This window comes from Cavia porcellus, unplaced genomic scaffold (genome assembly GCF_034190915.1).
Source record: "Cavia porcellus strain 051 isolate PalLab524CR breed Dunkin Hartley unplaced genomic scaffold, mCavPor4.1 scaffold_8, whole genome shotgun sequence".
Taxonomy (NCBI): Eukaryota; Metazoa; Chordata; class Mammalia; order Rodentia; family Caviidae; genus Cavia; species Cavia porcellus.
The window spans coordinates 1,795,371-1,820,744 of record NW_026947491.1 but is presented as its reverse complement, the minus strand read 5'-3'; the positions used below and the strand labels follow the sequence as shown (position 1 = coordinate 1,820,744).

Here is a 25,374-nt window from a genome sequence, read left to right as displayed (position 1 = left end):
ATGGTTTGTAAATAATAATGAATTTTGGAAATGAACTTAAAACTTTTTTCTTCTGTTTCTTCCCCTCTTTCTTCTGTTATAATATTCTTTTAATCTAATTTTAAGAAAAGTTTCTTGGCGCTTTGTACTCATATTGTTTAAAACTCATATTTAAAAAATTTTGCGGTCTACTACCCACTCCAGCGCTGAACAGAGATACAAGCCACGCCGCCAAGCGGGAGAGCGCCAGACTGGGCAGAGCTGCGCTGCGCCCGCCCTTCTCCAGCTCTCGCTTCCGGCAGGGGGCCAAGATAATATATACCCCGGGGCCCTGCATACCCCGGGGGCCCTCTCCAGCTGCGCGCCTAGAGCTCTGGACTTGGGGTGGGTGGTTTCAAAGAGTATCTCTTCCAGCGGCGGAAATGGGAAGTGAAGGGGAGTCAAGGTCGGCAGCGCTGCAGCTGCAAAATGGGGGCTAAGTGCTTCAGGGACTGAGCGCAGCCTCGGAGACGTCGGGGAGCCGCTCGCACCGCCTGGGCGCAGCGCGGGCGCAGCCGAGTCCGAGGTGCCCACCTTGCAAGCCGCTGCCGACGCCGCTCAGGCGCGGGGCTGAGCACCCAGCTCGCAGCTCCCTCGGACCCTTCGCCGCCCCGCGCGGCGGCAGCCCCCGCCTGGCTCTCCTCGCAGCGGCCGGAGGAAAGTTCTCGCTGCCCGCCTCCGCTCTGCTTCCGTGCCGCGCAGCCCCGCACAGCCCGCCTCTGTCCGGAGAGGGGCTCAGGCCGCCCGATCTGCCCGGACCACCCGGTCGGCCCCGCCCCCACCCCGCCCGCGAATCGGCCGCCCCCGCCCTCTCGGCCCCGCCCCCACACCACAGCCCGAGCTCGCTCCTGCGCGTGCGCTCTCCCGGACCCGAGTGAATAGTCCTCGCGGGGGTGGGACACTGAGGTGAGTGCGTTTCCCCTCGCCGCCAGCCTCCAGGAGGTCCCCGGCGCCTCAGGCAGCCGCAGCTCCGAAGCGGCTGCCACCGCATCTGGGCAGCCTGGACCCTCGTGCCCTGCTCCCGGGGCCTCGCGCGGTGGGCGCCCGGGGGAGACCCCCTGCGGGCCGGCGGAGGAGGAGGAGGAGGAGGAGGAGGAGGAGGAGGAGGAGGAGGAGGAAGGGGAGGAGGAGGAGGAGGAGGAAGGGGAGGAGGAGGAGGAGGAAGGGGAGGAGGAGGAGGAGGAGGAAGGGGAGGAGGAGGAGGAGGAAGGGGAGGAGGAGGAGGAGGAAGGGGAGGAGGAGGAGGAGGAGGAAGGGGAGGAGGAGGAGGAGGAGGAAGGGGAGGAGGAGGAGGAGGAAGGGGAGGAGGAGGAAGGGGAGGAGGAGGAGGAAGGGGAGGAGGAGGAAGGGGGGGAGGAGGAGGAGGAAGGGGAGGAAGGGGGGGAGGAGGAGGAAGGGGGGAGGAGGAGGAGGAAGGGGAGGAGGGGGAGGAAGGGGAGGAGGAGGAGGAGGAAGGGGAGGAGGAGGAGGAGGAAGGGGAGGAGGAGGAAGGGGAGGAGGAGGAGGAGGAGGAAGGGGGGAGGAGGAGGAGGAAGGGGAGGAAGGGGGGGAGGAGGAGGAAGGGGGGAGGAGGAGGAGGAAGGGGAGGAGGGGGAGGAGGGGGAGGAAGGGGAGGAGGAGGAGGAGGAAGGGGAGGAGGAGGAGGAGGAGGAAGGGGAGGAGGAGGAGGAGGAAGGGGAGGAAGGGGAGGAGGAGGAGGAAGGGGAGGAGGAGGAGGAGGAAGGGGAGGAAGGGGAGGAGGAGGAGGAAGGGAGGAGGAGGAGGAAGGGGAGGAGGAGGAAGACGTGGACCAGGACCCCCAACCTCCCCACAACGCCTGGCCGCTCCGCTTCCACTTCTTTCACACAAGGAGAGAGAAGCCAGCGAGAGCCATGGGGGGCTGCGAAGTCCGAGAATTTCTTTGGCAATTTGGTTTCTTTTTGCCTCTGAGGACAGCTTGGCCGGGCTACTGTAGTCACGTCTCCAACAACCAAAGAAAGGGACAGGGTCAGAAGCGAGAGAGGGAGGAGGACGGTCCTTCGCGCGCTGTGTACTGTCGGCCTGCTGCGGCCAACTTGTCTCGGGTCAGCTTCTCCAGGGCTCACCTTATATGTGTTCCTTGACCTGAACACTCAGTCTGCACCGTCCGGGACAGCGGCCCTAGGAGCTGTGATTCGTGTGTGCACAGGTTTCTTTGAATGGGTGCATAAGCATCAGCAGCACTTAAGTCCCTTCACGGGCTAAAGGGCAGACAGACCCCTACGCAGCCTCCAGCAGAGGTCAGACTCCAAGGCACACACTTAACGGAGATGCCTGCCTTTGGGCTGCTGCACATAACTGGATAAGATATAGATTCTTCTTGCTGTACCCTGGGGCACTTGTTAGCCTGGTGCCTGACTCTGGCTCCCTTGCCTGGTCTCACTCAGCCCACTCTAGATCACAGAATGTAGATTGCTTTGAAATTATTCCTAGACCAGATGCTCACAGATCTGTGTTGTATTTTCTGTTTTGTGAGGGAGGGAGGTAGGTAAATGTTGAGTGTGAATTTTCCAAGTTGTGAATATCCTAGTCAAAAAGGCAGACCACTGTCAGATTTTTAAGGACTTTGTTTCCTTGAGTAAAGTGGTGGAGTGCGTGAGGGAAGTGGAAAACACAAAATCTTAAAGAGTATTTTCTTTCCTTTTATTTACACAATCTTTATAAAACATTGATTTGGTTTTCTGTCATGGGTATTTGGATATTTAAAGATCTACAAAAACATCACCTCTATATTCTAAATCTCATTAAATTAAGTATGGAACAACCATAAAAAGTTTTGCAACCTGCTATGATGACCACCCCTGTCTGTGAGGTTTTCTAAAGGCTTTAAATATAAACACCTGTGGTCAGTTAGAGCTGCCATTTAACATACAGCTCATGTGTTTCAGGGCCTTTAATTAATTTGCAGATGTAAAAGTGGAGGTCAGATTACTTGGGATTCTATACTGTAGTATTTATGGGAACAGGAGAAGATTGAGAGAGGGAAAGCGAAACAGTATAGATTTTTTTCGTATCTGTACAACCATATCATGTTTTCTAATATTTTATGTAGAATTCAGAATAGCTGTTCATTTTTCACTTATGCAATTAGTATGTTTTTCTAATTATTATTCACCTGACAGAATGCACCTATAAATGCATGTGTGAATTTGGAAATCACCTGTAAGATGACCATCGTAGTGTCACACTCCTGTAGTGCCATATATGTTCATACCGTGTCCCTTGTTTGTTTTCAAGGACTGTTGGTGTTCGTAATCAAAGAGGTAGTTAAAGAAAATAGAGGATTGTTAAAAATAATGTAATTATTTTGTTTTTTTATGGGAGAAAACAATTTTTAATACTTGAGACGTCTGACATTTAGATTATTGTTTTATATCATTATGAATGATAAAGTGCTGTATTGTTTGATAATCAACTTTGCTAGAAGTTCTTAACATTCCCACGTAACAATTTTTCTAAATATTTAGTACCTTTGAAGCTTGAACAGCCACTCTAGGTACTGGATTTATTAGTATGAACACAACATACATGTGAGTCTCCACAAGTGTCATTCCATCGAAATATTAAAGTATCACTTCTCAGATAGTTATTTTGAATTTAAAAGCCAACTAATGCTATTTTTTAACATCTCAGATAATATTTATCTTTTAATGATTTCTCCATGTAATTTAATAATGTTTTACATAAAACAAATATCAAATATATAGTTTATTTTTATAAAGTAACTGAAGTTCATGTTAAATGAATAGTGCACGATTTTTCATTACTTGAACAGAATTGTTAAATACTATATACTAAAGTTTGTAATTTGTATTAACATACTGAAAACATAAGTTATGCATAGGAGTACACTTGTATAAAAAATAAAGGTTAAATTCTATGATATTCGGGTTCTGCAAAACAAAATTGTAGAGAAAATATAATCATATTTTTATTTGTATATTTTTTGTTTGTCTTCATTTCTTGTTTACACTACCCCCAGGGCCTTCACACTGAGCTATATCCCCCCCCCCCACTGCATTATAAAAATAATTAGTAAGGCCTCACTATAAAATGCTTCTTACAACCTAAATTATAGTGGTTAGAAATTGTGCCTGATAAGTGTAGTTAAGTGTTAAACACTGAAGACATCACAAAAATGGTTAAGTATCAACCTTTTAGTGTTATTCTTATGAACATTATAGGAATATTTTTAAATTTGTAATTTTATGAATACTTAAAATATCAATTTTTGTACATCTGAGACATGGGATATTATAAAATTTTATATATACAATGTTGAAAGATTAATGTCATGTTTAAGTTAAATTTCTTGCACAAAAATATCACTAATATTATTTTCAAAAGGACATTTTCCATGTTTCTACTAATGTTTACTTTTAAAATTTGTTTATGGCGGATAAAATTACGTTATGTGTCTCTTTAACAACTGTGACAGATTTTTAGTATTGTGTGTATAGTTTTAACAAATTAAGTAAAATGGCAGAAAGAGTGTATTAGGCATCTTTACCCCTTTCTTCTAATTCCAGTTTTTATAATTGAGACAGGGTCAAATAAGACAATGAATAAAAAACTGAACTACTCGTTCTTTTAAATGATACTAAGAGTAATGTGACTATAGGAAGGATCTCTTATCTTCCAACAGACTGTAAAGCTGTGTGTTGTATAGTCAAAATAAATCAATTTTACTGTATTACCTGAACCTCCTTGAATCAATCAGAAAGTAATGTTTTTTCATAGATCATTTTTCTAAGTGAAAGCATGTGTATTTATATTTCTTATTGCCTTAATTTTCCATATATTTAAAGACACAGTATTAATTAGGTGTCTAACTTATTTAAAACTCAGATTTTATCTCCTCAAAATCTAGAATGTTTTATTTCTGTACTGAGTTCTGAGGTATATGAAATACAGTCTTGCTTCATGTGCAAGTCAACTATGAATATACATGTTACAATAATTGGTAGACACCAGAGGTCCATTTATTAAAAAATTACTCTGCTTTAGCAAAAATATGTTTAGCCCAGTTGATGCATCTCTCAGTGTGTACTCATGTTTATGAAGACAATTACTTTTTTTTTTTTTTTTTTTTTTTTTTTTGCCTTTTTGAGACAGGGTCTCACTGTGCAGTTCAGGCTGGCCTTGAGATTACTTTGTAGCCTGGGCTGGTCTCCAACTCACAGCGATCCTCCTGCCACAGCCTCCTGAGTGCTGGGATTACAGGCGTGAGCCACCATGCCCGGTATGAAGACAATTAATTACATGGGTAATTCGTTAAGTCAAGATAGATTTTGAGTGCATAAGTCACACTATATGTCAACAAATCCTAGCAAGTATCTTATTTGTACCCTTCCCTCAGCATTTATTGGGGGTATAAACATGGTGGAGATTGATGTATGTATTTCAGTAATCAAAATAGTTTGAATTGGCTCAGTGTACATTGTTAGTAATCAAATTCTATACCCACAGAAAGATTAAATATCTTATATATCTATAGCTATCTATTAAGCTTATGATTTCAATAGATGTCAATGTTTAAAAAGACCTTAAATTGAAAATAAGTTGCATTTTCTCTTGCATTATTTTTTGATGAATATAAAATTTAGGTAGAGAAAAGTGCTAATGCAGGCAGACATGTTTTGTATCTTTATGGAGTACAAAAAGTAAATTAATAAAAAATTATAATGGTTGTTGAAATTCTGTAGATGAGCAGTGACACCACATAACCAGAATAGGAAAGTTGGAAATGCGTGTGCTTTGGGATGATATTTAGCCTCTTTGTTAGGGAAGAGAAAGAAATAAATCTGAGGAGTAGAAAGATGCACATTGAAAGTAGGAGAAACTCCCTGAGCAGTGGAGAAATGAGCTTGAGGTGAAGAATTCAGTCCAGGATAAGTAGAATTTACCAAGCATAGAGAGAATTGCAGAACGAGAGATCTGAAAGACAATAATCAGATTCTATGAAGGGGAAGGAGAGAAAAAAAAAACACTAAGGACTTGAGTATTATCCCAAGAAAATAGGAGCTGGGAGATATCCATCAATGAGTAAAATGAGCCATTTTACATTTTAAGAACACTATGACTGGTAAGCAAAGAGATAATTGGGAAAGAGGAGGATGAAGAGTCCTCTGTAGTTAGGAGAGTAGTCATTGAGGCAGCCAGCAAAAATAGCAGGTAGACCTGTGCTATATTTTATAGGTAGAATTTACGGGACTATATTGATTCTACAGTGATACTTTGGTTCCCAAAAAAAGCACATGGCAAAATGTTATACATTTGCAAACACTGCATCAGGTGACAAACACTATCATGACCATCTTTCCCATACAAACACAACGTGACCATCTTTTATAAAATCATAGAACAACATAAGTTCGTAAACCAAAGCACCACTATAAATGTAGATATTGAATATTCTTTGAATTTTGTTTTTAAGGAACTCAAATAAGTGTTCCATTACTTTAACCATATTAGGTAATTTTTGACAATTGACCATTGTGAAAAGAAATAAGGGAAGCGTACCAATGTAACAAGTGTGGTGGGCTGCTCTCCCATTTTATTCAGTGTAGATTATCATTTAAAACATAGAATAGTAAAATTTAGCTATTTCAAACAACATAAGAAACAAAGTCCACTCCTATTGGATATGCAAGTGCAATTTGTTGATATTTTCTGGCACCATGGCATTTGTCATGTAGTTATTGTCAGAGTGAATGCACAAGTGGACAGGGACATCTTTAGAAGATAGTTTAGCAGTCGAGTAGGGTGGTTTAACTGATGAACACCAGTAAGCATTTGAGGGTTTGAGAATACACAAGTTTGACTCATCACTGTTAAAAACTGATTTTATTGGCAACAAAAATTGTAAGCAAAACAATATGAGATATAAAATATGTTTTCATATATTTTCCATTAGTCTTTGTTTCTCTCTGGATTTTTTTTAAAGAGAAAAAATAAGTTTTTAGGAAATCTTAGACCTAGTTAATGAAATTTAAAGATAGGTAGAATTCTTGGGGACTGAGGCAAGAAAAGAAACTTTTGAACTTTAACTGAACAGCACTAAATTTTATGCAGTTTGAACTTCCTTGACAAGTTATTTACTCATTACTCTGAGTTGCCTTTTGCTAAAATTATATGAAAATAGTATGTAGAAGTATAAAAATGTCCAGCTTATTTCTACAGATTTTCTCACTTTTGTGTTTCAAAATGTTCCAGAAATTTTTTATAATTATCCCTTTTCAACAAAAACTGTGGATTGTTATGGTATGTACAAGTTCTGTGATAAATATTTAAATGGGAATATTCTTTTAAACAGATATATGTAGATAGATAGATAGATAGAGATAGATAGATCTGAACTGTGCTCTGTACTAGGCAGTGTACTTCCTATATATAAATATTCAAGGAGAACTTGTCTTCTTGGAATGATCCAGTGCAGAGGTTTCAGCCTGTTTCTGGATCTGGCAATAAAAATTTCTAAAAATCAAATGTATAATCAGCAAGAAAACATGTTTATTGTATGATAACATGTGTTAACACTGTTACACTTTGTGTGACATTTATTTGAAAATATCACATATTATTTTGGATTATCTTTTATTCAAAAGTTGAGAAAGTAAATCATTAGTACCCACATGTAAACAAACTCCATGGTTATCATAATGGCCACTGAGGCTACCATCATGGTTATCTTACTAAGGCCATTCTTTAGTCTTGGTTCTCTGTTACTGTTTCATATCTTTAAGTGATTGATATTTACTCTTAGATTACAGCACTTGATTTTTAGAAGAAGGCCATTACAGTAAATGAGCTTGCTTGAGAGAAAATGGAGTAAAGAAATATTATTACATTTTTGTATATAAGGACTTCATAAGAATCTTATATTAACTTTATTAGATGTTCTGTTTAATTGTGTTAAAATATAGTGAGCAAATATACATTTTCAAAACATACAGTATTTGTTACTACAAAAATATTTCACATATTTTCTGTAGACTGACATGTGAACATTTGTTGAAGTGATATTAGAATGACCTACTATAGTTGATTTAATAGAGAATAATTTTTAAAATTAATATTCATGTTGAAGGTACAGGTTTAAGTTTCAGACATCAGTGAAACTATGTTTTTACATGAACATCAGAGTGTGTTCTTTCAATCCCTGTTCTGCATAATAGCATATCTGTCTAGTTACTTTTCCAAGTCCTCTAGTTGTTGGCCTTCTGGCAATCTGTACTTGGTGGATTAATTGAAAATCATTTAAAAATTTCAGATAAAAAGGACAAGTTTTGATCATGGGACATACGAAATATTATAATATTATGGCCTTAGAAAGAACCATTTAACATGTTACTTATCTATTATAATTTAGATAATCTTGTAATCTGGATCTAACAAAAAGTAGGCACTTTATGCAATTACTTGTGTAAAATTTATTTATGATATTTCTTAGTAACAATAGCATAAGTATATTCTTTCACATGATTCTGATACACACTAATACTTGTATCTTGTACATGAGCCTTGCAGATGGGTATACATTCTTTCAACAGTACATTGAGTGTATTATCTAGCATAAGGAAAAGCGCTTATTGTTAATATTAAAATGTCACAGGATTTAAAACAAATATAAAATTATACCTATCTGTGGGAATAGCAGTTAAATATAATTTAAACAAGTTAATAAAGAGAAACATTTTTCTAATTAGAAAACAGAAATGTATTGTGTTATCATGTATTCCAAAATAATTATCTGAACATAATTGCCTCCAAAACTGAGTTAAATTATATCTTAAAGACACCTTAGTTTTTCTTGTAGAGACAGATATTTTCAATTTTAATATTGCTGTGAGAACTTAATATTGCTAAAAATAATTACAGTTAAATATTTAGAGCACTTATATAGAGGCCAGTAAAGGAGGTATTCAGAGAATTGACATGTTACATAAGTGGATTTTTAAATATAATGTATTGCCTAAGTATCAGTAAACATGAAACATCAGAGAAAATAGACGTGGAGAAAAAGCTTCATTTTTGCAGTATTTTTAAAGTGAGCCTGTTGATTAAAGATTTTCTTTGATAATATATATTGAATAAAATGATTAAGACCCTTTGATTTCTCTAAATGTCCATTGAAGAAAATCTTGGTTGAATCAGCTTTTTCAATATTAAAAATTTATTTTATTTTTCTCTGAAATTAAAGTACACATAAAATCATTTGTCTGGTGAATGCAAGTGAAAATAACTAGTAGGGCTTGTCATTACATGTGTTAACAAATAAATGATCAAACTGTTAGATTTCAGTGCATAAATCATAAATCAATTCTATCAGTTTCTGAAATAAAATGTTTTGCTCCCTCTATAATTTGTCAGTATAATGCCTCAAAAACAAATTGAAACAACCAAGATTTTAATACCCAGAAAAGTTTTAGAATACTAGATCATTTCATGGAGGAAGGCAATTGTCACCTTTGCTATTTTTAATGCTCATTTTAATGAAGGAGTGATTGGAAAGAGACTTTAATTTTGTCTAAACAAAAAGATCAAGAAAACTTGGAAATGTCATTATGCATCATTATTTTAATGTGGCTTTTAAAAAGCTGCTCTGTTCCAATTATGTTATTTTATACTATGCTAGAACACATGTAAAGTATAACATTGTCTGATAGTGTTATAATAACTTTATTTTGTTGATTAGAAGACATACGGCTCCTATACTTTATTAAAATCCTATACTTTATTAAAATAGCAGTTTAGTTTGGTCATTTATTTAATAAAAATTGCAAATGGAAAAACTTGTATTATGTTTGCTAGTTCATAAGCACAAACCTATTGTTGGATGATCTATTTTTTATTTTTTCTACATGCCTAGTATCTAGAAATATAGAAACTTAAGGATTTATTTTATATATTAGCATTCTAAAATTTTAATAGATTAATTAGAGCTAAGCGATATTTTTTCCTAAAAATGATACCAAGGCTTTAAAATCAAATAAATTTTTCAATGTGATACTATTGCAGGTTCTCAAATATGTCTTCATTATAATATATACTTACCTCTGGAGTTTTTATTCATTTTTATTTTGTTTTTTTAGAAATCAACACTTTTGTTCTCAGTCTCTTTATAAACTTTCCAGGCTTTTCCGACTAGTTAAATTTCATGTATTCACTCACTTATATATTGAATTTATAAATGAAATGCAGTATATTGTCATTGTGTTTCTTGCTTGGGCTGGGCACAGGAAATATGAAGGTGAACCACTGCCTCTCAACTTCTGAGGGTTTTAAGATTTAAGTTATGGAACTATATGTCACTGAAATAATTAAAATATGTATGTAGAAAGTATTATTTGAACTATATAGAGTTATAAAAGTACTGCTGCCAAGGATCTCGGAAGATACAGAGGCACTAAGAATAAATATTCAGTGTATTCATCTCAATCATGTTCAGATATGACTTTGTGTGACTACTAGCAATAAAATAAAATCTTCCTCATTCCCACTCAGTGTTACAAAATTGCAGAGATGTACCCAGTGTCAGGATACTACCAGCAATATAGCAAAGATGAAATGAAATATTAAAAAATTCACAAATAACCTTGATTTACACATGAGAAATTACAACGAGTCTCATATTTATCAGGGTTTACTATCATGTATATGTGAAAATTGTGAGAATAAGGATGGGTAACTCCCGGTGATCTCAATTTTTAAGTAAATTTGCTGAATTTTTCTGCACTGGAACATTAGCACATTCTACATTTAAAGACAAAAATCCAAATGAACAATTCTTACACTGAGCATAGAATGTGTAAGTACATGCTATGATTTGGCCTCTTATTGAAAGTTTTATTGTTCTCCTTAAAAATATAAAATATAAAAGCAGAAAATTGTATTTTAAAAGGTTACATATGTCCTATTAACTTAATATTTAGATAACTGCAAAATTGACAGGATCTTATGGTTTACTTTTCTATAATTTAAAATATTTCATTGCATTTTGTCTTCTTCTATCATGTAAAATTCTTGCTTTGTTGTAATTTTCTCTTTCTTAAGTTTGTTACATTTTGATTCTAACAGTGTTTTAGAATTTGGAAATTACTGGTATTCTTTAATATTTGTCTTTGGAAATTAGTTAAGTTACAGTTTGAAAGACCCTGTGTTTTATATTTGAGAATGTTCCTCGAAAAGCATATATAAGTGGAAACCGTGCCAGTACTTTTTATTTCTAAGCAGATAATTCAAATAGCAGATTCCCCATGATTAGCTGTTGACATTTAGATTTGCACATTTAGAATGTCAGAATTCATTGAAAACTATCAATCTAGTTTCTAAATTACAATAATACTCCTATTTTAATGTCCAACATTTTTTGTTCCTCTCTGTTCCCATAAAAAAGAGTGTAGTTTTTCTAAAATAATTATAATAATTACAGGTCTCTTGATAACAAATGATGGAATTTTAAAAATTAATTGAAAAATTAGCAATCTGCTGGTAAAGCTGATTAATATCAGTCTGCATACATACAACTTTATCGTACATTTTTTACTGACGTATTTGAAATGTAAGATTAACTTTTTCAGTTTAGTTGCTCTCCACTTCTAATTTAAAGTATGAACTTATTCCAGTCCAGTTCAAAGGTGGGGGATATTTTACATGAATTGACTTTTATTTATCTCTGCCAACTATTCTTAAATTGAAACACAGTTTTATAAGGTTAAATTATTAATATGTAAATTACATATGTCACATTAATTCCAACTATTTCTCCCAGTTGACTTTTAATTATTTTTATTGTTTTTTGGATATCAAGATACACTTCAGCCAACCCTAGTGTTTTCTCTTCAGCATTCTTTCCCATCTGAGATTTGTTCTGAAGTGTCATGAATACATTGATGAATAGGAAATGAGAAAATAAAATACCCACTTAGAAATCACATAAAAGCAGCTTGTGCGCTAATCATAAGCTTCTTGACAAGAGGTCAGTTGTAGAATTCTAAATAATGGACCACAGTCTTAAATGGTGTTTCTTCCCTTGCAATTTAAACCGAAATCATCCAAATCCACTTGTGAGATATTGACATGAGCAGGAATTGGTAATACCTGCCTAGTTATAGGTGGAAAAGAGAGAAGGGGAAAGAGAGGCTTAAGCCTTGGAGGAACAATCAGCACAGATAAGAAGACCACATAAAAGTAGTTGCAAGTGGCTTTACTGCAGGTGTTCTTGAATCTTAAACACCCCCACATGTACAGTCATTAATATTTCCCAGTTCTGAGAAAAATGCTAACTAGAAAAAGTTAGAACATAGTTGAAATTGGGTTGAGAATTTGAGAGTTCAGGATCAATCTCCTGGTGAAAGAAAATGTCATTCTTCAGCACTTAATACATTGAAGGAAGAATTTTCTTTTGTTCTGTTTTGTTTTGTTTTGTTTTGTAGTACCAGGCATCACACCTAGGAGGCCTCTATGCCTGAGCCACACCTGCATCTGTTTTTACTTTCGTTTTGGGATAGTTGCCCAGGCAGTCTTCCTTCCTCAGCCTGCTAGTAGCTGGAATTACAGGTGTGCACTCCTGGACCCAGATGAAAGTTGCAGTTTTATCTTTATTGAATTTTTTCTCAGTTAGTTTTGTTTGTTCTTTTGTTTGGTTGGTTTTAGGGTCTTCTGCATATCAAATTATAAATCTGTCAGTTTTATGCAATTTTTAATGTGTAAGGACTTTTGCTTATTCTTTTAATTGTATTTTCTAGATAAGTTATGGCTTCAGGTTAATACATTATGCCTCAGAGGATATCCTGATAGCAAACATGTCTTTCAAAAAATGTAAAGTGTAGAGAAAGTGATTAAGTAGAATGTTGAAAAAATTTTAAAAACTGCACTTAAAGAATCCTTCCTCATTGGCAAGGTGAACTGAACCCAATAATGAGCTACATAATCATTGTCTCCTCAGTGTGTAGCCCATTGCCTGCCCTACCTTGTGCCTGTGATCCAGCGCTGGAAAAAGTGTAGAGCTGCTAAATTTTGATAGTTACATATTTTTCTACTGTAAACATAGCAAAAATACTCTCTGTCTTTCTAGATTTCTTTCTGTCCTCCTACTTTGCCCGTATAATCCCCATTCCTATTTCTGACTCCAGAGGAATTTTTTAAAATTGTCTGTCTGTCAGTCATCACATCTAATTGAAGACTATCTTGTTCTGGCCTAGCTCAGGTTTAATCTTCTTTGTGAATTCTTCCAAATTTGCATTTCAACCTTGGCTTAATCTCAAGTGTATTTTATAATTGTCCATTTTATAATTTAATATAGTTTATTCTTGTTATTTTGTTTAGTTGATTTATTTTTTTGACCAGATGATGGTTACTCTAGGTTAGTGAAAGAAAGCAGTGTAGCTTTTATTTTGCTTTTCCATCTTTTAGCAAATAGTATATTACCTATTATTTGCAGTAATGGCATCTATTCTTAAGCATAGTGTTCTTTTCATAAGCGTTTTCATACTTTGCTGTTTATTAATGCACATTTAATAATATTAAAAAGAAACCTTTTAAATGTGTTTTTTGTTAATGTTGACTGAAAAGACTATTAAAATAGGAAAATAAGCAAAGTTGTATATTTCCTCAGTTTAAAGTTAATATTAGTTTTAAGAATCTGTTAATAAAAATGATTCTTTAAATTGTATCATTTAGCTATTTTACTCAGCATTGTTAAACCTAAATGCATTTGAAATTATCACCATGCATTTTATCATCACTCAATGCTGTCATTATGCACACATATTTCATACATATGGAAAAAATTTTGAATACTATAACTTGTGAAATGTGATGAATAAGATATTAATGATTATTGATGATTTAAATAACAAGTATTATAATATATTAATTATTCAAATAACTTTAATGTATTTTTTAGTTGAGAAATTCATGCAAGCTTTATCTGTTCACTTTCAGTTGTATTGCTTGATACAACTACTGTGCTGGGTGAACTAGGATGGAAGACGTATCCAATAAATGGGGTGAGTTTACGTATGTTAAAAATGAAAAAGGCAAAAAAAAATTCTCATCCTCATCAGGTTTTAGGGACTTGGGATAAATGAAAAAACAGATTTTTGGTACTCTTTTATATCCTTTTTGGTATAAAGTTTAAAATCATGTGAAAAGATTAAACTATAAATGACAAGTTGATGGCACTTATATGTAAACATTCTGTTTTCTTCTATATTACAGTAACTGTTGTGTTTTACACATAGTAATGTTAGAATTCTGCTTATACAAATTTTCCTCAGAAATAAATTTTGATATGTAATATCAGGACATTTTTCTTTATAAATGTTACATATGGTAATTATGAATTTGGAAAAATAAAACTAAGTTTTATAAGCAGATTGTAAAAATATTAACAATTTGGATTTTAATACATTAGGACTCTACTAAAATAGTATTTTAATTTGGCAGAAAGATACTTCGTGCTTAGGTTTTTGTTAACTGGAAATAGTTGCTTTTGAAAGCTTACAAAAATGTATAATTTTTGTAATACTGTTTTCCAGAAAGTAACATCTTACCTATGATAGTACTTGAATTATGTTTTATCTTTTCTGCAGCTTTTCATAATACTTTTTTATATCAACCTAAAATGAAAGAGCTCTTTTGAAGATTTTTAGTTTTTTTTTTTCTATTTAAAAAAATATTCAGTGATAAAAACAGATGTTTTCTGCTACATCTCTTTTAACTTTTTCTCTTGGAAATTGTATTTTCGTATCATATTCTTTGTTGATATTATTTACCTTGTTTCTTGTAGTATATCTCCAAATTTAAATCTGGAAATTAAATATAATTTTAATTTTTTATCATCTTACTAAAATGTTGTTTGAATTTAATATTTTAACCAAAAGTTATTCATTAAATGTGCATTTTTAAAAATCCTATGAAGAGTTGAATCTTCCTCTCTTTAACACCTTATTTGCTTTAGATTTATTTTATATTCTGTGATTTTATTATTTTTTATTTTCTTTTTTCTAGTAGATAGTCCATTAAACTACCTCTGAAAAATAACCTTTTAATGTAAGATGTGATTTTTTCCTTTTTTAATGAAAATTAGTAACCACCAATATGTAGTGTTTGTCATTAAGAAGTTAATGAATCTTTTATGTGGTATACTCTTTCATTATCTATATAACTTGAAAAAATATGTATTTATATATATTCTCAGTAAACAAAACAATTTCTAAGTTCTTAACCAATAAGTAGATAGTTCAGAACTCCTATTTTTTGTTTACTATAAATAGATAAAATTTTACCACTGGCTTCATAGTATCATAGATAAAAATCATTTGTGGGGGAAAAAGCTTTTGATCTTCTCTGCTAATTATGTGCATGTTGATTAAGCTTTATTTCAGAGAAAACTGGTAGCCAGGAGAGGCATAGACTTACAGCCACAGGTGAGATTGCCGCTGTCAGTTTGATTTTTTTCCTAAACTACTTTTAATGTGTTATGGAGAGATAGGGCAGAATTGTTTGAGGAAGTGTTGCTTACGCTACAGTTTTCTGTTTGATAGACATAGTCCCTAACATTTCACATTTTATCTTTAGCAATGGTCCTTTGAATTATGCCTTACTTCTGTTTCTCCAGTGGAGAATCCCAGTTATAAAAAAAAATAACATAAAATACCAACAGATATTTGGTGTTTTATAATAACAATAGCTAAGTAGTGAATAATAAATTCTCATGCTAAGATAATTCTGACTCATGTGGGAGTACTTTTCACTTTTGTGTTATATTTGACTAATTTAGATTTTTCCCATTGATAATTTTAATGGTAGTATAAAATACACAGTTTGGGCACTGCATGTTAATATTACCAGAAGGAAAAGGAGGACTACAGGAAAGAGAAGACTGTATTAGAAAATAAATGACAAAGTAAAGGAAAGTGTGATCAAAATTTATTATTTATCACATACTAGACTTTGCTTCAAACATTTTACTCACATTAGTCCTATATATCAAGTGTAACTTATCCTAATTTATAGATGCAAAATTTAAACTCAGATATGTTAAATAATTTTTGCAAGGTCACAGAGCTAGGAAATAGTACAACAAAAACCCTTAGAGAGACGTGCCCTAATCTGGAACACTTATGGATGGTTATTTCACAGCAAGTTATTTTTTACTTTTTCTAAGATTCTGCTCTGTAAGAATAAAGATTGATGACCTGTGAAATCAAATTATGGAGGGGGGAACTAACACATGAATTCAAACATTAAAAAGTAGGTTAAATACATAATTAAATTGAAATATTATGGATAATATGAGCTATATTACTTCTAGATTATCCCCAAGAAACATATATGGAAATTGTTAACAGTAGGAATATTTGAAAACTGGAGAACATGGACTAATTTTATAACATATGTAGATGAGGCAGTATAACCTAATCCTAACCTTAAATAAAAGGGAATAGAGAGAAATAGTATTTAAGTTATTATTTGTAATGAAGAAAATTAACTATTTAATGGAGTTTTCCTTCATGCTACCTACAGACTAAAACAAGCAAGGAAATAATCACTAAGAAGGAACTTTAAAAGAAACTACTAAAATGCAAAAGTTAAAATAATCTAGATATAAAAGATTAAATAACTTAAAAGTCCATGGGGCCCATATATCAGTTTATAATATTTAAACTATTATTGAGACACACTTTAAAATTTTTTCATTAAATGTATTTGAAGTAGCATATAATTTTAAAATTCCCTTTCATTGACCCATGCTAATTTAAGTGGCCATTTTTAACTATTTTAGACACAACTTCAGTTGGATTTATGAATATCTTGTGAGTGACAAAACTATAGAATCATAGTAGAGAATTTGTAGTGTAAAGTTTATCTCATGTTTCTGTGAAAATGTGTTTTCTAGGAGTATTTTAGTTGGAAATATTGTCTTAATGTAAAGACTAAAACTATTTGTACAGACCTATAAAGCACTACGTAAAACATAGGAAATTAATTCATATTTCCATAGGTCAGTCTGTGTCCCTCTACCTTTCTCTCTGCTCTCCATTTAAAGTAGCCATTTGGACAGTGGTATCCTGCCATTGGAGTTATTTGGGTAGATATTCAGAGCATGCCTGTGAACAAAATCATCCCTGGCTATTTTATTAGGAGTTGAGCCACTCTTTTTAGTAAATTTGGAAAATAATCCTGAGCAAATAGCATAACTTTAGGTTTCAAAAGTGAAAACAGAATATAATAATTTTCTGAAACATTTTCTTGTGTCACCAATTACTAAATAATTCATTTTAAAAAGTATTTCCTAGAACTTAATTTAGCCAAGTTGTATATTATGTTACTTTGTGCCATATGCCCTGTTAGTAGACTTATAAGAGATATTCTAGCCTAAAACATTCTTGGTTTTTAGCAATCAGACTACACAACAGAAAGTGTCCTCATGTAGTTTTTTGTAATTTTTTGTGAAAGAATATTAAGAGGAAGAGTTAATTATGGTGATAGAAAATTGAGAGTGAGGAGAAAAATAGTCACCTCCTTTTTATAAACTCTGCAACACATCTGGAAAAGAGCCACCTTTTCAGGGAAACGGAATGGCTGGCTCAAAGGTATGAAAATATGAAATGTGCACTCTTTATGTGCATTATTTGTGACTCCTGTACATCAGTTCTTACAGAATTCTTAGTGAACAGAAAGCTTTAGTAATGCTGAGAGTCATTTGTCTGGCCAGAATGCGAGGATCTGGTAAAAAATTAGGCTGTGATCATGGGCAAAATTATGCAGTGAAAGAATTTTAATATCTTAGTTGATCTAAATACTACATTTCTCAGATCCAACAAGTAAGAGTAAAAAATTAAAAAAAATAACCTTACTGGATATTGCAAAAATTACTGAAGTACTGTATCCTTTTGTTTAATACAGTAATTTAGGCTCTCAGAAATGAATGACCCTCTTGGAAATTGGAAAGAAAAGGTGCTCAAAATACAGATCACATGACATTGCTGATATTGGGAATGAAGTAAAACTGACTAATTTCTGAAGATTATGGTTGAAGCTTAGTTTTATAAGAGATAAATACATCAGGGAATTTAGGAACTACTGTTCCTTAAATTTTCACACTGTATTCTCTTTTGCTTTTTGTTTTTGTTTTCTGCCACCTTTTTTTCTCTTAAATAAAAAAAAGAATTCTGTGTTGAATATTTCAAAAATACTTACAAACTCCAGCAAAGTAATATGATAAAAAACAAAAGAATGTGCATAAATAAATTTTTTCTTTATAACACAATAGGTGTTCTAAATTAATACTGAAGCATTTTTACGTCCATTAAATATAGGTGAATGCTTTGTGTTTGTGTTTACTATGAAGAACTAATCCTAAATTTTACTCTAGTAAATCCCAAATCTTACTCTTGTAAACCCTAAATCTTACTCTAGTAAATCGTAAATCTTACTCTGAAAAATTTCAAGGACTAGCTTTAGTTCTTTAAGACTTCTAAAAATGAGATGATTTTAATGCTAATTAAACGAAAACACAGAGACACACAGATCCAGTGTATGCAGTAACATTGTATAGAATAAGAAATTGAAGAATATATATCCTTAAATTATTCTTCTGTTCTTAAAATAAATAATATGTGTTTTAAAACATTAACTCTTGTGTCTATTCTTTTCTTTTTGATTTTTTTACTTATTTGATTTAGTTTTAGCCATTGTAGAACATTATAAAGGATAAATTATAGTAATAGCAACAGGATCTGTAGTTAAGAATAATATTCGAAATCCTTAATAACCATTACAGATTATGCCCCACTTTATGTCACACAACAGTGAGTATCTCATATTGGAGTACTGTGGCTATTAACTTGAACTGGTAGTAAGCAGTTGCTCTGAACCAGAGAAATAGAAGGCTTTTTACAGTATAGACAGGAATTTTATAATTAAAACTCTATTTTCTTTTCTTTGAGCTTCAGTAATTATGTTTGATAACTTTTAAAATTTAATAGCTATGTGGTTTTATTTAAAAATTTGGTACTGTAATTAAAAAGATAAGTGGCTTTTTAAAAATAGCCATATACTGGTTATTAGGGATAATTATAATTGAATAAAATCTGATAATTACTATATATCATTTCATAATAATTTTTTGGATACTGTTTAATTTATACCTAAAATTACATATAATACTATGCTTATTATTGACAGAACTTGATTTTTTTTTAAAATTTTATTTAAGGAGAAAAGAAAAAAAAAGCAGGGAAAGGGTACAAGTTATACAGATTTACAGAAAAAAATGAACAGTAGGAAATCACTAGTTAATGGATTACATATTGTCATCTTAGAAATAATTGTTCAAGTCACAAAATTAAAGCTTGTAAAGTGGACATTCCATCAATGATACTGCAAACAGTTCTGTTCATTGAGCCAATAAAACTCTGTGATATCATTTTCTATCTTATACACTTAAATATACATGCAGTTATATAGTTTGGAGCACTTTCTTTTCCTCTCTTTTGTACCATGACTATTACACATTTTGGGTTTCATTGCTCCCATGGTTCTTATTACTTTTTTGGAAGAGAGTAAAACCAAATGTGACATAACAGAACAGAATCGGTCAAGTCAAAAGGGTGGACATAATAGATAATGTAAAAACATAATACAAGGTGATCAACAATGGTTACCATAATGCCTCCTGCTATCTCTAATAGAATTGCCTATATCGTTAGTTATAATACAATTGAACAAAACAGTAAAGAATAAAACCGACAAAACCAAAACATTGGAGACATTGTAGGTCTTCAAAAGTAGATAAAAGTCAACAAGAATGGGCGTCATAATGAATCTCATTATCTTCACAGCTGATGCCTAAACTTTCGAACCTGATACTATCCAGCAAAACAGAATAGGGGAACATCAGTTAAAAACCAGATGGTGAGAGTAATACAGGGCTTTAAATCAAGGTAATGAAAAGTCAAAGTGGGTTACTATAATATATCCTGCTATTTTTTTCCTTTAATTAAAAGGATAAAGATAAAAAAGTAAATAATGGAGTGGAGATTGAGATAAAAGAGGGCATAACAATGAAACAGTGCAGATCAAAACATAACCATTTAAACAGAATAGTGTTTCACCACCAGATAATCCTAACCTAAAAGTAGTTACCATATTGTCTCTTTCTTTGAAATCCTTGAGTACAACTTCGTATACTGTAGCATTAAGTATATCAAAACTATGTAAAACCATTCAAGAGAATGACAGCATTACAGAGTATTTAGAATCGACTAACAGAAAATGAACAATGGTTTCTATATAATCTCCTTGTCTTTAAAAGGTTTTTGCTTATACTATCGTACATAATAAAATCCAATAAGATACAGCCTATTTAGACCATTGGAGACAGAAGGACAAAAGCTAGATGAGACTTCAAAACAAAATGATACTAAATCAGTATTACCTATTAAGATGTCATTTTCTCCAAAATAGCTGTTCCTGTGGGAAGCCGCCTATGAATGGCGCCCATTTCCTGCTTCCGGGTTCTTCCCGGCCTGAACAAGCCCGCCAAATTGTCATATCTGCCCAGTTACCCGTGACGCTAGCCTATCAGCTTGTTAGGCGCGCTTCTCTGTGATTGGATACTGCTTCCCCTTATAAGAGGTTGTTCCTGCCCCCAACGGCGGAAGAGGAACCAACGTTGAGGGTGGCGGACCTTGTTAGGTCCGGTTCGCTGTACGTAATAAAGTTTGAGAGCTGATCCTGCTCGAGTTTGGCCTCCTGTCTTCCGCGGCTCCGGTCATCTGGTGGCCCGTTCGGGAAAAAAGGTAAAAGACTCAGCGACGTGCCTCTTTGGCCGGGAGGTGCGATTGCTGTCGCCTGCGGTACGACGGAGGACCTGGCCCAATAACAACGGAAGGCCGCGAGCACCTCTTCTCTTCACCCTGATCAGCTACGTGAGATACAGCGGTTCCCGGGACAGGTGAGTACTGGGTCACCTGGGTTGGGTGGACGCACCTAACAGATTTTGAGCGCCACACGAGTGGACGCCGGTTTTTTTTTTTTCTTTTCTTTTCCCTTTGCATCTGTTTTGCTTTCGCTTCGCTAATACAGCCCGACAGGCTTTTGATAGAGCTCGATCGGAATGCTCAGAGGAGCCCGGAGCCACTGCCGATTGTGGGTCTCCGGAGGACCCTCAGGGCTCTAATTCTGATTCTGATTCGGAAGGTTCAGAAGAGGAGGTTGTCTTCGCTAAACAGGACCCTCCTGCACAGCTTAAAGAGGAATTCAGGGCTCGGGAAGATAAAAAGGGGAACCAAACACCCACGATCACCCCCTTCAGGGCGCCAGGCCCCACTAAGCCCTTCCGCCCTTTGGCAAGTTCGCGACCCATGGTCGCTCCCTTCAGGGCGCCAGGCCCCACTGCACCGCCGTGGCCGGAAGAGGAGTTGCTCCCTGGGCTGCCACCACAACCTATGGCACCGCCCTGGTTAGAGGGAGAGCTACTTCCTGGGTTGCCTTCTGCGCCCCCATCTGGGGAGGGAGGAGGACGTTCCTTCCACCAGAGGGTATGGTCGCGGCTTCCCTTTGAGTGTTCCGGTCTCCATGCATTCCCGGTACAAGTAGGAGGCAGGGGAGGAGGAGGATATTATGAGCCCTTAGAAATTAAACAACTTAAAGCTATCAAGGACGCAGTTTCAGCTTATGGGCCCAATGCGCCATTTACCATGGCGCTTTTAGAGGCAAGAACCTGGAGAAAGGGCCACCCATGCTATTAATCATTGTCTTGCAGCCTGGGCTGCTTGGGGAAAGCCCAATATATTAAAAACAGACAATGGTCCTGCTTACACCAGCAAAACTTTTGTAACATTCTGTCAACAAATGGATGTTGTCCTTAAGCACGGCATTCCATATAACCCTCAAGGACAAGGCATCATTGAACGGGCACATCGGACACTCAAGGGTGTCTTACAAAAGCAAAAAGAGGGGATAGGCCATGGCCTAACGCCCAAAGGAAGAATATCATTGGCACTCTTTACCATAATCATTCCCCTGCCATGGAACATAGCAATCCGTCCCCAACCGACAAAGGGCTGGTTAGATGGAAAGATGTCCTTACAGGACAATGGATGGGCCCGGATCCAGTGATTAGCTGGACCCGAGGTGCGGTTTGTGTCTTCCCACAGGAACCAGGCTGCGAACCGCTGTGGGTCCCGGAAAGATTGACGCGAGCAGTAAACTCCCCACCAGTTCCTGATAAAGCACAGGAGGATAAGCCCGCGGACACAAGTCAACTCGACCCTTCTGGGATCGACGCTCAGCGCCCGAGACCATCTACAAACTAAAATGTCTGGTTTGGAGCTTTTTCTATTCTGTGGGTTCCTATTAATCACCCCTGTGATATGCTCAGATTCCACAGAACCACCACAATATCTTTGGGGTCCTTGGCACCACCCGCCCACATTGGCACCTTTTTCGGCGGCCTCGCCCGCCTCACCCAGGGTTTACACCATCAATCAAACAGTCCTTGACCCTCCATTTCTCTTCCTTCTGTCCCACGATTACCTCTTTTTGGATCCTAATTGCCATGGCTATCCTAGTAGGGCTTGTGGTTATTAAATGCTTGTTAGATCGCCTCATACAAACTCAGCAGCAGGTTAAGATCACAGCTATGGCAGCCATGCAAATGGCAGCAGGTGGCCCATCAGGCCAGCAGGCCGCTGCATATCTCCTTCACATTGCAGAACATCAGTTATAAAAGCTGAGTGGGCAAGCCAATGACGGGTAAGACGGGAGACGTCCTCCCAGTCAACCTAAGACAGGCTCCACTCAGATATACATGGCCTATAAGGCCAGGGGTCCCTCCCGGAGTCAAATTATTGGCATTGAGATGCGAGACCAAGGGTACTGCAGTGCCATCCGCCCCAAAGGTTGGGGGGAAGGCAGGAATGAATGTCTATATGCATCCAGGTTCGGTTCACAAAAGCCTGGCCCTGCGAAAAAATGAACCACTCACCTTGAGCATGGTCCTGGCGCAAGGATATGCACAAAACAGGGTGATGCACAGCAGGGTATAGACCTCTACATTCTCTCATGCCTCGGCCTACAAGGTAGGCCCACTCCTAGGTGTCTAACAGCAACAAGGTCATAGACACCTTGGAGGGACCCACAGACCATCCTATTTTAATAAATAAAAAAGGGGGAGATGTGGGAAGCCGCCTATGAATGGCGCCCATTTCCTGCTTCCGGGTTCTTCCCGGCCTGAACAAGCCCGCCAAATTGTCATATCTGCCCAGTTACCCGTGACGCTAGCCTATCAGCTTGTTAGGCGCGCTTCTCTGTGATTGGATACTGCTTCCCCTTATAAGAGGTTGTTCCTGCCCCCAACGGCGGAAGAGGAACCAACGTTGAGGGTGGCGGACCTTGTTAGGTCCGGTTCGCTGTACGTAATAAAGTTTGAGAGCTGATCCTGCTCGAGTTTGGCCTCCTGTCTTCCGCGGCTCCGGTCAGTTCCTATCATCCAGTCTTCTCTGCCTCATTTCTGTTGAGCTCTTTTTCTGTCAGTAGCTGTCAGTTTGTCTTCTTCATTTTGTTCTCTGCTCCATTCGTTGTGGCCTCTCTGCCATTATTTCTGGATTCTTTGTATTTTTCTTTTTTTAGAATATCCTGCAATACTCTCTGTAGAGTTGAATTGGTGGTTGCAAATTCTCCCAGTTCCTCTTTATCCTGGAAGCACCTTGTTTTTCCATCAATTTCCAGGGACAGTTGTGCAGGATATCTCAATCTTGGCTGGAGATTATTATCTTTCAAAGCTTGAATTATTTCCCCCCACACTCTTCGTGATTTGATGGTTTGTGCAGAGAAATCTGCTGTAATTCTGATGGGTGTTCCCTTGTAAGTGGTCTGTTTCTTGTCTCTGACAGCTTTTAATATTCTGTTCTTGTATTGAATTTCTGGAATTTTTATTATTATATGCCTGGGTGTTGCTCTGTTTGGGTTGTAGGTAGCTGGGGTCCTGTATGCCTCATACATCTGAGTATCTTTACCTTTTGCTAAATTAGGAAAATTCTCCTGGATTATTTCTGTGAGTAGCTTTTGTAGTTCACTTGTTTGTGTCCCTACTTCTTCTTTTATGTTCTTAATCCTTAAGTTATGGATCCTCTTATCATCTTCTTGTCTTTGTATTATTGCTGTTTGTTCCTTTGTTATTTTTAAGAAGTTTTTCATTTCATTCTCCCATATTACAGGTCTAAGCACTCCATCAACTCATCTGAAATAGTAATGTCATCATTTATTTTTACATACAATAACATTTTAGCGAAAAAATATTTTTCATCTCTGTTGTTTTTCACTTTTGATTACCAGAAAGCAAGTTTTAAAAGTTGTGTTTAAGGTATACATGGTAAGACATATTTTTTACATTATTAAACTGATTTAATTTTCAACAGAACAATATAATTGAAATTATTAAAAAGTATGGGAAAAATACAGTGTCACATAGACCAGTTGTGGCAAACCTATATGTTGCAGCCAGATATTTGTTATCATGATATTTGTTATCATTGAAGCTCTAAAAGATTCAACATCACTGGTATAGATCATTCCACATTTTTCTGCCAGCGTGCCTCTGGAACATGCTTATAACAGCCTCCGAGTACTTGGATGGATAAGAACAATGAACTGAATCCTAGAGAAACAATTCCTTAGGTACCTTTTTGAGCTGGGCCCAGAGTCTCAAATGGAAAGTTTATACTTGGACACCTTTAGTCCTGCAACAGGTTGGGTGTTGGCGACTCATGATGTCCTCAAGGCATCTTTCTTGTTGTCCAGTTTCATAATCTCTTCAAGAAACACATATCCTTTTCCCTCAGCTTACACACACTTGTTTTCTGGCCAGGATGTGACTTATTGAAACTTTTCTGCTCTGGTTTATGTTCCCGATGTTCACTGTACATCTGGCTAAAAGAAACCTGCAGCCTGAATGTTAAGCTGCTTTGAAATTTCCCCAAACAGATCAATTAGTTCACCACATTTAAACATAGTCTTCCTCAGTCTCCTGACAGGACAATATGTAGATGAGTTTTTTGTCAGAATGTAACTTGCTTGGTCTCCATTCCCCAATAGAATCTGCACTCCTTTCTAAAATCTGAAGGGCAGCCTTTACTCTCTGCAGTCCTATTAGCATTCCGGTCTGCAGAATCAATCAGAGTTGTTTATAAGCATTTGAGGATTTCTTTAGCTTCTATCTCCAAAGCATTCCAAATATTTTCTGCAAACTACTACCAAAGAGTTGTGAACCACATTGTCAGATATAATCATACCAGTGGCCAAGCATTCTAGTAGCAATTTTCT

General features: G+C 36.4%; 1 long non-coding RNA gene across 7 annotated transcripts; it reads left to right on the top strand.

Moving 5' to 3' along the window:
* The first annotated feature begins 219 nt into the window (after positions 1 to 219).
* LOC106027079 (uncharacterized) lies at positions 220 to 23,489 on the top strand. Of its 7 annotated transcripts, none has more exons than XR_010049100.1 (5): positions 1,764 to 2,276; positions 5,152 to 5,278; positions 13,984 to 14,048; positions 15,418 to 15,470; positions 17,953 to 23,489. It is a non-coding gene; the product is annotated as an uncharacterized LOC106027079 (long non-coding RNA). The 7 variants fall into 7 exon arrangements; XR_010049099.1 differs by having other exon boundaries at positions 1,767 to 2,276; positions 20,515 to 23,489; XR_010049101.1 differs by adding an exon at positions 938 to 1,054 and having other exon boundaries at positions 1,954 to 2,276; positions 13,984 to 23,489.
* Positions 23,490 to 25,374: the final 1,885 nt, after the last annotated feature.